At 45.2% G+C, this 12,918-nt stretch overlaps 1 pseudogene; it reads left to right on the top strand.

The window, feature by feature from the left end:
* Positions 1–434: 434 nt before the first annotated feature.
* Positions 435–3,261, top strand: LOC134730963 (putative gustatory receptor clone PTE01; annotated as a pseudogene).
* Positions 3,262–12,918: the final 9,657 nt, after the last annotated feature.

Here is a 12,918-nt window from a genome sequence, read left to right as displayed (position 1 = left end):
TGCATATTGGGAGCAACATCACGGGTGGGCTGTACTGCCTCTGTGATATTGGGAGTGAAATTTTCCTCTCTTCCCCTGGACATTAGGAAGGGTATCAGAGGGGGAGGGTGTACATTCCCTGCGATATTCAACGTAACCTTATCCTCTCCCTCCCAGGGTATTCAGAACAATATTACAGGAGGGGAGTACACCCTCTGCGATATTGAGAGTCATGTCATCCTCTCTCCCTGTGGATAATAGGAAGAGTGTCACAGGGCTCTGGAAACCCCCTGTGGTACTGGGAGTAATGTCATCCTCTCTCTCTCTGAATACAGGAAGATTTTCACAGGGGTGTGTACACCCCCTGCGATATTGGGAGTAAGATCATCCTCTCCACCCAGGAAATGACTAACAAGGTCACGGGGGGGTGTACTCCCCCTGCGATATTGGGAGTAATGTCGTCGTCCCCAAACCTGGATGTTAGCAACGAGATCACAGAGGGACTGTACACACCCTGCCACATTGGATGTAATATGATCCTCTCCCCACCTGGATACTGAGAAAGATACCACAGCGCGGGTATACGTTTCCTACACAGTTGTGAGTAATATCATTCTTTTCCTTTCTGGATATTAGGAAGAATATCACAGGGGTGCTGTACAATTACTTCCATATTGGGATTAATATCCTCTATTTTGCTGGACATTGGGCACAAAAACACAAAAGGGTGTACAACCCCTACCATATTGGGAATAATAGTATACTCTCCATCCTTGGATGTTAGGAAACAATATCATCAGGGCTGAACACCCCCCGCGATAATGGGAGTCATGTTTACTCTTTCACAGGCCATTTGGAACAATATCACAGGGGGTGTTTACAAACAGGGGTGGTGTACATCCCCTGTGATATTGGGAGTAACATCATTCTCTCCACCTCCAGATATTAAGAACAATATCCCGGCGGGAGGTGGTACACCCCCAGTGATATTGCGAATAATGCCATCCTCTCATTCCCTGGATATTAGGAACAATATCACAGGCGGGTGTACACCTTCTGTGATATTGGAAGCAATATCATCCTCTTCCCCCCGGATATTAGAAAAAAATAGCACTCACGGTGTACACCCACTATGGTATGAGGATTAATACATTCCTAGGGTATTACGAATAATTTCACAGTCTGTACACACTTGATGTACACTCACTGTGATATTAGGAGTAATATCTACCTAGGAGATAACAAATAACATCTCAGGGTGTACACCCACTTTGATATTAGCTGTAGTATTTTTCTAAGTTGTTACAAATAAGATCACAGGGTGTACCAACATGGTGTACAGTCGCTATGATATCAGGAGTTGTATCTCTGTAATATATTATGAATAATATCACAGGGTGCACACCCACTGTATTATTAGGAGTAAGATCTCTGTAGGATATTACAATTAAGATCACAGGGTGTAGAGCCACCGTGATATTAGGAGCAATATCTTTCTAGGATATTACAAATAATATCACAGGGTGTACGTCCACTCTGCTGTCATAGCTAGGGTTACCCGCCACCACGGCCGGCTAATTTTTTTTTTTTTTTTTCACTGGAGATGGGGTTTCACCACGTTGGCCAGGCTGGTCTGGAACTCCTGACCTCAGGTGATCCATCAGCCTCGGCCGGCCAAAGTGCTGGGATTACAGGTGTGGGCCATGGTGCTGGGCCAGGAGTTATAGATTCAATTCATTTGGAAACCCAGCTCCCATCTTTGAGTGTGCATGTACTTTTATGAATAAATAATGTCAGAAAACCGAAGGATGATAATAAATATGAAAAGTAACAGGCATGTGAGAAGGTCTTCCGATTGAGAACTATAAGTTTCGATTTCGTTTTCAGATAATGGGGTCCTAGCTCTTGTGTCATCCTTTTACATATTCTACATCAATGGAAGTTGTAGCACCATGTCAGAATAAAGTAGAGAGTATTTCAAGTCTTCTTAATTTCTTTCAATTAGACTGAGATATTTTTCTAAAAGAGAGAAGGACATTTTCATTGCATTGTATTTTTTCTGAAAAGAGTAGGCCATGTTTTACTGAGATCACGGATTTGTTATATCTAACCTTTTGGTCTTCTAATATTCTTCCGTGGATTTTCTCTAAACTAGTATGTACAGAAAGCCTCGTATAGCAAAAAAGTAAATCACGTAATAATTCTGAGATTTTTGGAATTGTCACAACTGAGAAACATTGCTGGCGGTGTATGGTCCACAAGTGTGAAGATGTTCCTTGTGAATTGCTTGCATCCAGCATTAAGGGCTGGTTTTTATCTTTTATGTTTCCAATCCTCTTTCCTTCTCAAGGTGTCCAAGACACACAGAGCCACGGAATCTCACAGGTGTCTGAGAATTCCTCCTCCTGCGGCTCTCAGAGGATCCAGAACTGCAGCCCGTCCTCGCTTTGCTGTCCCTGTCCCTGTCCATGTATCTGGTGATGGTGCTGAGGAACCTGCTCAGCATCCTGGCTGTCAGCTCTGACTCCCCCCTCCACACCCCCATGTACTTCTTCCTCTCCAACCTGTGCTGGGCTGACATCGGTTTCACCTCGGCCACGGTTCCCAAGGTGATTCTGGACATGCAGTCGCATAGCAGAGTCACCTGTCATGCGGGCTGCCTGACGCACATGTCTTTCTTGGTCCTTTTTGCATGTATAGCAGGCATGCTCCTGACTTTGATGGCCTATGACTGCTTTGTAGCCATCTGTCGCCCTCTGCACTACCCAGTCATCGTGAATCCTCACCTCTGTGTCTTCTTCGTTTTGGTGTCCTTTTTCCTTAGCCTGTTGGATTCCCAGCTGCACAGTTGGATTGTGTTACAATTCACCATCATCAAGAATGTGGAAATCTCTCATTTTGTCTGTGACCCCTCTCAACTTCTCAACCTTGCCTGTTCTGACAGCGTCATCAATAGCATATTTATATATTTTGATAATACTATGTTTGGTTTTCTTCCCATTTCAGGGATCCTTTTGTCTTACTATAAAATTGGCCCCTCCATTCTAAGGATTTCATCGTCAGATGGGAAGTATAAAGACTTTTTCACCTGTGGCTCTCACCTAGCAACTGTTTGCTGGTTTTATGGAACAGGCATTGGTGTGTACCTGACTTCAGCTGTGTCACCACCCCCCAGGAATGGTGTGGTGGCATCAGTGATGTAGGCTGTGGTCACCCCCATGCTGAACATTTTCATATACAGCCTGAGAAACAGGGACATACAAAGTGCCCTGCGGAGGCTGCGCAGCAGAACAGTCGAATCTCATGATCTGTTCCACCCTTTTTCTTGTGTGGGTGAGAAAGGGCAAACACATTAAATCTCTACATCTGCAAATCCTGCCCCTTAGTCACATTATTTTTGGGGCTTGATGGCTTTTATTCCGTTCCGCATTTCCTTTGTGAATATTGCTTTCTTCATTATGCCTTTAACTGGAATGGGTGAGGATTCTGGGGTCCTTGGTTTAGCAGAAACCTCATGACAGAATCCTCTATACCTAGGCGGCCTCTTTTAGTTTCTGAGCAATAACCCTGTCATCCAGGTGGGATCACTACCATCTTTTTATATACACGAAGTTTTCATTTCGTTTTGGAATTCCCTGAAAACGGACTTTATGGAAACAATGTACAGGAGGTCCTCCAACAGCATTGGCTGTTTAAAGTTGTGTAGTTATACTGTTGATGAAAAATAAGTGGTTTCACTATACATAATTTTGCTTCAAGGTGAAGTTTCCAAGAGACTTTCAAAGATGTTAAGTGAAGACATACTCTATATCAAATTCATATCCTCTTCCACAGTTCATGTGGAATTTCTTTATAAACTGCTTCTAGAGAATCTATTTAGGCAGGTTCTGTGTAGAGATCCATGTCGCCGTTCCTCAATCTTGGCTTTGAGTCAAATCACCTGGGGAGCTTAGAAATGGTGAGGCCTGGGTCTCAATATCTGAGATTCTCATTTCCTTGCACCTGTGTGAGTGTGTGGATTTTTTTTTTTTCTTTTAAAGCACCAGAGGTGGTTCCAATGACGAAGTTCTTAGAGGCATCAAGCTGCAATAAGTAAGAACAGAAATTAAATGTAATATGATTTCTTCCAATATTATCTTCAAATGCATTGTCCATCAACACCATACAAATGTTTATTATGCTGTTTTTTCTTACCATTTTGCATTTTCTATTTCTTTCTTTTCCTTTTTTTTTTTGAGTCAGAGTTTCACTCTTGTTGCCCAGGCTGGAGTTCAATGGCACGGTCTCGGTTCACTGCAACATCTGCCCCCCGTATTAAAACAATTCTCTTGTCTCAGCCTTCCAAGTAGCTGGGATTACAGGCATGCGCTACCATGCCTGGCTATTTTTTTTTTTTTTTTTGTATTGTTAATAGAGACAGTGTTTCTCCATTTTGGTCAGGCTGGTCTTGAACTCCCGACCTCAGGTTATCCGCCCGCTTCTGCCTCCCAAAGTGCTGGGATTACAGGCGTGAGCGACCGTGCCCGGCCCGTGCTGTATCCTTATCTTTTGTCTGTTGTTTTCTTTGCTATGGACCCCAGAAATAACTTCTCACCTATATGTTCACATGATTTTTCATATGAGTGCTAAGAAAGCTGATTGGTGGAAAAGCAGCCTTTTCAAGAAATGGTGTTGGAGAAACTTGATTTCCACATGCAGAAGAATGAAGGTGGACCCTATGTCACACCAGGTGCAAAAATTAACACAAACTGGATCAGAGACCTCACCCCAAGCGCTAAAAGTATGATACACCTAAAAGAAAACATTGGCCACACTTTCATGACATCAGATTGGGCAATGTTCTCTGGGATATGACACCAAAAGCATAGGCAACAAAAGAAAATTAGATTCCTTGGATTACATCTGAGTGACAGACACTTTTGTGCAGCAAAAAACACTGTGAACTGAATGAAAAGATAACCCATGGATTAGGAAAAATATTTGCAAAGCATGTATCTGAAATGAGGCTGATAGCCATCATATATAAAGAATAGCTAGAACTAAACAACAAGGAACCCAAAGCATCCCATCAACAATGGTCAGAAGACTCGAGTAGATGTGTCCCTAAAGAAGACATCGCAATGGCCAATAAGCATCTAAAATGATGTTCAAAATCACTCATCATAGGAAAGCGCAAATCAAACCAGGAATGTGATACCACACATTAGGATGGATATGATAAACAAACAGGGATTGGTGAGACTAGAGGGAAGTAGGAATGCTCAAATCTGATCGGAGGGAATGTAAAATCGTGAAGGAATGGGGAAAATAGTATGGCGTGTACTGGAAAAATTAGAAACAGAATGATCAGATGTTCCCGCAGTTGCATTTGTGGGTACCTACCAAAAAGAATTAGAAGCCAGGAGTGGAAGACAGATTTGTGTACACCCATATTCATAGCAGCATTATTCACAGCAGCCAAAATGTGGAAGCAACCCAAGAGTTCGTGGACAGATGAATGAAAAAGCACACTGCAGTTCCTTCATACAATGGAAGACTATTCAGCCTTCAAAAGGCAGGCATTTCTGGCCGGTGCGGTGGCTCACGCCTGTAATCGCAGCGTCTTGGAAGACCGAGGTGGGCGGATCACCTGAGGTCAGGAATTCAAGACCAGCCTGGCCATCTTGGTGAAACCCTGTCTCTACTGAAAATGCAAAAAATGAGACAAGCTTGGTGGCGTGTGCCTATATTCCCAACTACTCGGGAGGCTGAGGCACAAGAATAGCTGGAACCTGGGAGGCGGAGGTTGCAGTGAGCCCAGATTGTGCCACTGCACTCCAGCCTGTGTGACAGAGTGAGACTCCATGGAAACACAAAACAAAACAAAGTCAAACGAACAAACAAAAAACAACAAAAAAAAACCAGACAGGCAGTTCTGACGCAGGCCGCAACATGGATGAACCTTGAGGACATTATCGTCAGTGAAATAAATAAATCCCAAAAGGATAAACAGGCCCAGGCTCAGTGGCTCGCACCTGTAACCCCAGCACTTAGGGAGGCTGAGCCAGGCGGATCACTTCAGGTCAGGAGATCGAGACCAGCCTGGCCAATATGGTGAAAGCTCGTCTCTATTAAAAATATAAAAATTAGCTGGGCGTGGTGGCGCACGCCTGTAATCCCAGCTACTCAGGAGACTGAGACACAGGAATCGCTTGAACCCGCGATGTGGAGGTTGTAGTCAGCCCAGACCACGCCACTGCACTCCAGCCTGGGTGACAGAGAAAGACTCTGTCTCCAAAACAAAAAAATTAAACACGGTATGATTCCACTTATCTATCAATTGTCAAGAGTAGTTAAACTCATAGAGTTGCAAACTAGAAAGGTGGCCCCCAGGGGTGGGTGAGAGACAGGAATGGAGAGCTTGGTGAATGGATGGAATTTCCATTTTGAAAGATAAAACTGTTCCGGAGACGATGGCAGTGATGGTTGCTAAACAATGTGAACATGCTTAATGTCATTAAACTGTGAACTGAAAAAGAGTGGAAATTGTAAATGTTTATACTGGCCGTTCTCTATGAACTAATATGTATTTATAATTTTTAATATTTATACGTGGTATATTTTCCCATAATACAAGATGGAAATTGAAGCAGTTGGATGTTTAAAAAGAAAAGAAAGAAGCGAAGAATACCCACCAGCTTTCTCCTGATTAGAGGAAGAGCCCCAAAGCTTCTATAGACACTCACTTTTCTTCTTTTTGCAATATTATGAGGAAATCCTTAGAGGTTGGGGAACTTGGGCAACTTTGGCTAATGAGGAGCTCTGTGCCTTGAGCCCCCCAGGCCACAGAATAGTCAATAGTAGGTCTGTGCCTCCAGCCCTGCAGTGTGAGGTTGCAGTCCTGTGGACTGCACTCCCGTCACCTTTATCAGAGGTCTGATGTCTCACCCTGTCTTCTTGCCAGCCTTGAGGATGGAGTCTGAGCCTCCATGGTGCACCACGCAGGGAGGACAGTGGACCTGTTCTCTGCGGTCATGCCCCAGCAGAGGGGAGGGACAGTTCAGTGAATGTAGGCAAAAGAAAGTGAGATCAGACACTTACTGTGTCTATGTAGAAAGGAAAGACATAAGAGACTCCATTTTGAAAAAGACCTGTACTTTCAATAATTGCTTTGCTGAGATGTTGTTAATCCATAGCTTTGCCCCAGTCACTTTGAACCAACCACTTTGACCCAACCTGAAGCTCACAAAAGCATGTGTTGTATGAAATCAATGTTTAAGGGATCTAGGGCTGTGCAGGACGTGCCTTGCTAACAAGATGGTTCCAAGCAGTATACTTGGTAAAAGTCATCGCCATTCTCTAGTCTCAATAAACCAGGAGCAAGATACACTGTGGAAAACCCCAGGGACCTCTGCCCTTGAAAGAGGCTTATTGTCCAAGGTTTCTCCCCATGTGATAGTCTGAAAAGTGGCCTCATGGGATTAGAAAGACCTGACCATCCCCAAGCCCGACCCCCGTGAAGGGTCTGTGCTGAGGGGGATTAGTCAAATAGGAAAGCCTCTTGCAATTGAGAGAGAGGAAGGCCTCTGTCTCCTGCCTGCCGCTGGGAACTGAATGTATCGATATAAAACCCAATTGTACATTTGTTCAATTCTGAGATGGGAGAAAAACGGCCCTATGTTGAGAGGTGAGACGTGTTTACAGCAATGCTGCCTTTTTATTCTTACTCCACTGAGATGTTTGGGTGGAGAGAAACAGAAATCTGGCTTAAGTACAGGTCCAGTCACAGTACCTTCCCGTGAACTTCATTATGACATAGATTCTATTGCTCACATGTTCGTTGCTGACCTTCCCCTTATTATCACCCTGCTCTCCTACTACATTCCTTTTTGCTAAAATAATAAAAATAATAATCAATAAAAACTGAGGGAACTCAGAGGCCGGTGCCGGTGCAGATCCTTGGTATGCTGAGCGCCAGTCCCCTGGGCTCACTGTTGTTTTTCTATACTTTGTCTCTGTGTCTTATTTCTTTTCTCAGTCTCTCATCCCGCCCAACTAGAAATACTCACAGGTGTGGAGGGGCAGGCCACTCCTTCAAGTGAGTGCTGAGGGACGGTCGGGAGCCTTGTTTGTTTCCTCATCCTCAGGACAAACAAGAGAGTGCGGTGGGCAGATGGGAGGAGACCAATATGCAACTCTCTGCTCAGCAGACTGTGGAGTTTCTGTTCTTTGTTGCACTGGGGGTCTCAGAAATCTTATTAAAAATTTTGCTTTCCTCCCCCACTAGTTGTCCTTCTCATAGACATCTCACCCATGATAGCAGGGAATCAGTCCCTCTAAACTATTCCCTAAGAACAACAAAGAGATTATGAAGGCGATGATGAGGATAAAGAGGATGACAACAGACACCATGGCATCATGAACCCTTACTGAGGGCTTCCTAAAGGCCAGGCTCTGAGCTCTGTGCTCTATGCAGCTTGTTTCATTTCAACTGTGTAGTCTCCACGTTATTAGTGCACATTTCAGAATGATTTTACAGACTAGAAAAGGTGCAATGGATTTTCATGTAGCTTGTACCAGATCACGAAGTCAAAAAAGGCGAAGTCCAATTTGAACCAGGCAGTGTAAGTCCAGACACATGGCATTTGGCCAGTCCTCTCCCTGTATCCAACCTGCCCTCTCAAATCCTTGTCACTCAGGCCGATGCCCCTGCTCACTGTGCCCTTCCCTTTGGGGGTTCCTTGGAGACCACAGCTAGACCAGTGGGTGCCACAATCACTGTGTCATGTATAGAAAGAGCAGCTGAGATCACATCAAGGATTCCAGAAAGAATTGGCACAGGATCATTCGGGACACATCTCTCCCTTGCCCCTGTTCCTGGCTTTCCTTACAGCTCTCGACTTCCTCAAAGGAGTCATCAATTGGAGTTTGGCTTCCATTCCTACTAAGGAAGCTGAAAAATATTTCAAAAATGCTCCTCCGATGTGCCTGTGGTTAAGACCTCTGAGCTCTGCTTAAAACTTTTTGAAGCTGGGCGCGTGGCTCACGCCTGTAATCCCAGCCCTTTGGGAGGCTTAGGCAGGCGAATCACAAGGTCAGGAATTCGAGACCAGCCTGGCCAACATGGTGAAACCCTGTCTTTACTAAAAATACATCAACAACAAAAAAAATTGCCAGGCATGGTGGCCTATGCCTGTAATCCCAGCTACTTGGCAGGCTGAGGCAGAAGACTCCTTTAAAGCCGAGAGACAGAGGTTGCAGTGAACCGAGATCACGTCACTGCACTCCAGCCTGGGCAACAGAGCAAGACTCTGTCACAAAAAAATAAGTAAATAAAAATTACGAAAAAAAGTGCTTGGATGGGCTTGGCAAACTTTAGCCATTAGCTCACGTACCACTTTGGAAGGGCATACCTTCAGTCACTTCACCCTTTAATCTCTTTGCTCAAGACTAAAGTTCTGAGAGGAAGTCTAATCGGCTGAGTTGTGTCCATGTGGGCAGTGCAGGAAAGGATGCAGTGGGAGGCGGCTCCAGGGAAGTCTTTGTCCTCCATCACGGGGGAGCAGGCGCCTGGATTATCCACCCTAAGAAATCTGGACAAAGGAAAACGAGGTTCTCTGAGGAAGGAGACATAGAGCCCAAGGAGCTAACCAAGAGACAAATAGTCATCCTGTCTTGTCATTTTCTTTTACACTGTGTGTACATTATCTTACACTTATCACTTTGTTTTCTTTCTCTCCTTTAATTGCACCCTGCTGCCAAAAGTTAAAATAAAATGAAAGTGTTGAGATAGCTCAGTAACTGACTTTTGGTCAATTGCCTTTTCCTATAGTGAACAGCTGCCCAAACGATTGTCTCTGTCACTGTACAGATTTGCAACCGTTTGCAGGATCACTCCCAATCCCCCATCACAGGGCTGTGTTACAGCACAATTTAGTTCAGTGTTTTGCTCTCTGCAACAGGGAGGTTCTCATCCATTACAGGATGCAGTAAAAACAGGGGTACCATAAGCAACCACCTCTTTCCTCAACGGTGTGATGAAAGCAAAAGCCAAGTAGCTCCATGTATCCAACTTAAAAATATAAAAATTACACCTGTGGGCTGCAGTTGGAGCTATGGCGGCGGCAGCTGTCACTGGGCCTAGCCCGAGGTGTGGACCTGGGGACTCCCCAGAAGGGCTGGAGGGGGAGGCTCACGGAGCGTTGGTGGAAGGCGCACAGGATGCTAAAGCTTTACAACAGCCTCTCGGAAGGGGAGGCGGTGGGACTTCCTGCGGGGCCTGACCCGCTGGACCCTACCGATCTGAACGGGGCGCACTTCGACCCAGAAGTTTACCTAGACAAGCTGCCTAGAGAGTGCCCTCTTGCCCAGCTGATGGACAGTGAGGCCGACATGGTGCAGCAGATCCGGGCTCTAGACAGCGATATGCAAACCCTGGTCTATGAGAACTACTATAAGTTCATCCCAGCCACAGAAATTGACAAACAGCATAAGACTGTATGAGGAATTGCAGGAAACCCAGAATTTCCCAGATAACCTTGTAAAAGAAGAACGAAGTTGGAAGACTCACAAAAAAATATATATTATGTATATATATATATGTATAAAGTTGTATTTTCATTCTGTTGTAAATGTTTAGTAATTTCTATTGTGATTTTTCATTTAACTCCTGAAAGGATATTTTTAATTTTCCAAATGTGTGCTTGTGTTTAGCTATCTTCTTGCTGTTGACTTCTAATTTTGTTTCATTATGGTCGGGAAAATGTGGTCTGGACAATGTCAATCGTATAGTGGATTTTGTTGAGACTTCTTTATGGCCTAATATGTGGCCAGTTTTTTTGTTTTTGTTTTTTGTTTTTTTTTGGCAAATTTGCCACATGTGGTTAAAAGGAATGTGGATTATTTGTTTTTTTAGGAGAGTTTTTATTTCTCAATAGATAAGGTTCTCAGTGTAATTAAAATCTAGCTTCAATTAACAATATGCTAGATCTCTCAAACCTTAGGATGTTAGTCAGTGTAACAATAGACTGCTGCTGAGACGAATAAACCCTGAACTCTCAGTGGGTTGGCACCCATAGCATAGTCTGGTGCAGGGCAGGGGTTCTCCTTGGGGGCCCTTGTCCAACAGTGATTCAGAGATTCTGGAGGTTTCCATCTTTTAATTTTGCCATCTCAGAGATTATCACTTGTAGCCATATGGATAGGGAGAGAGGGAACATAGCTCACACTTGCCTTTGATAACTTTGGCCCAGAAGTGATTTCTTACATTCCTATTGGTGGAAATGCAGTCACATGGTTCCAAACTAACTGCAAGTGAGGCTGGGAAATGTAGTCTTTCTGCATGTCCAGGAAGAGGAATGGTGTGAATACAGCATTGTCTTTGACACACTAAGCATGTGCTGAAGAGTTCTTACTCTCATAGGAGGTTTGTCTGTCCTGTGTAACTTTCTCAGTTTTTGCTTAGATAGTTTCAGGCAATGTTGTTTGGTACATTCAGCTTGATGATTATGTCCTCTTGGCAAAGTAGTCAAAATTCCCATCAGTTTGAATGAAAGTGTTTTACAGATAGGTCAGGAAATGTTAATACTTTAAAAGGCCCTTCTATTCCTCCACTGTACAGATAAGAACAACAGAGTCCTAGACAGAGGAGGTCATGGGTCTCACTCATGAGTGGCAGAATTGAAACCAACATGGCAGTAACTTTGCCTTTCCCCCATCATGTTGTTCTCCCTCTATCTTCACTCTGCTGATTTCTTCACTTGCTCCATACAGACCTCCCAGTGCCAAGTGTATAAGTGTGTCCGAAATTGGTGTGTTCTTGGTCTCACTGACTTCAAGAATGAAGCCGCAGACCCTCCTGGTGAGTGTTACAGTTCTTAAAGGTGGAGTGTCTGGAGTTTGTTCCTTCTGATGTTCGCATGTGTTCGAAGTTTCTTCCTTCTGGTGGGGTTCGTGGTCTCGCTGGCTCAGGAGTGAAGCTGCAGACCTTCTCAGTGAGTGTTACAGCTCATAAAGGCAGTGTGGACCCAAAGAGTGAGCAGCAACAAGATTTATTGCAAAGAGCAAAAGAACAAAGCTTCCACAGTGTGGAAGGGGACCCCAGCGGGTTGCCACTGCTGGCTCTGGCAGCCTGTTTTTATTCTCTTACTTGGCCCCACCCACATCCTGCTGATTGGTCCATTTTACAGAGAGCCTGAGTGGTCTCTTTTGACAGAGTGTTGATTGGTGCGTTTACAATCCCTGAGCTAGACACAAAGACACCCCACGTCCCCACTAGATTAGCTAGATACAGAGTGTCCACACAAAGGTTCTCCAAGTCCCCACCCTAGTAGCTAGATACAGAGTGTCGATTGGTGCATTCACAAACCCTGAGCTAGACACAGGGTGCTGATTGGTGTGTTTACAAACCTTGAGCTAGATACAGAGTGCCGATTGGTGTATTTACAATCCCTTAGCTAGACATAAAGGTTCTACAAGTCCCCACCAGACTCAGGAGCCCAGCTGGCTTCACCCAGTGGATCACACACAAGAGCCGCAGGTGTAGCTGCCTGCCAGTCCCTCTCCATGCGCCCAACCTCTTCAGCCCTTGGGTGGTCGATGGGACTGGGCGCCGTGGAGCAGGGGGTGGTGCTCATCGGGGATGCTCGTGCTGCACAGAAGTCCACAGAGGGGGGAAGGCTAAGGAATGGTGGGCTGCAGGTCCTGAGCCCTGCCCTGTGGGGAGGCAGCTAAGGCCCGGCGAGAAGTCGAGCACAGCAGCTGCTGGCCCAGGTGCTAAGCCCCTCACTGCCTGGGCCGGCAAGGCCGGCCGGCAGCTCCTAGTGCAGGGCCGCCAAGCCCATGCCCACCTGGAACTTCAGCCAGCAGGCAAGCAGCATGCATAGCCCCAGTTCTGGCTCACGCCTCTCCCTCCACACCTCCCTGCAAGCTGAGGGAGCCAGCTCCAACCTTGGCCAGCCA

Source organism: Pan paniscus, chromosome 7 (assembly GCF_029289425.2).
Source record: "Pan paniscus chromosome 7, NHGRI_mPanPan1-v2.0_pri, whole genome shotgun sequence".
In the NCBI taxonomy this organism is placed as follows: domain Eukaryota; kingdom Metazoa; phylum Chordata; class Mammalia; order Primates; family Hominidae; genus Pan; species Pan paniscus.
Note: the sequence above shows the minus strand (reverse complement) of the source record. Positions and strands in the feature narration are given on the sequence as shown.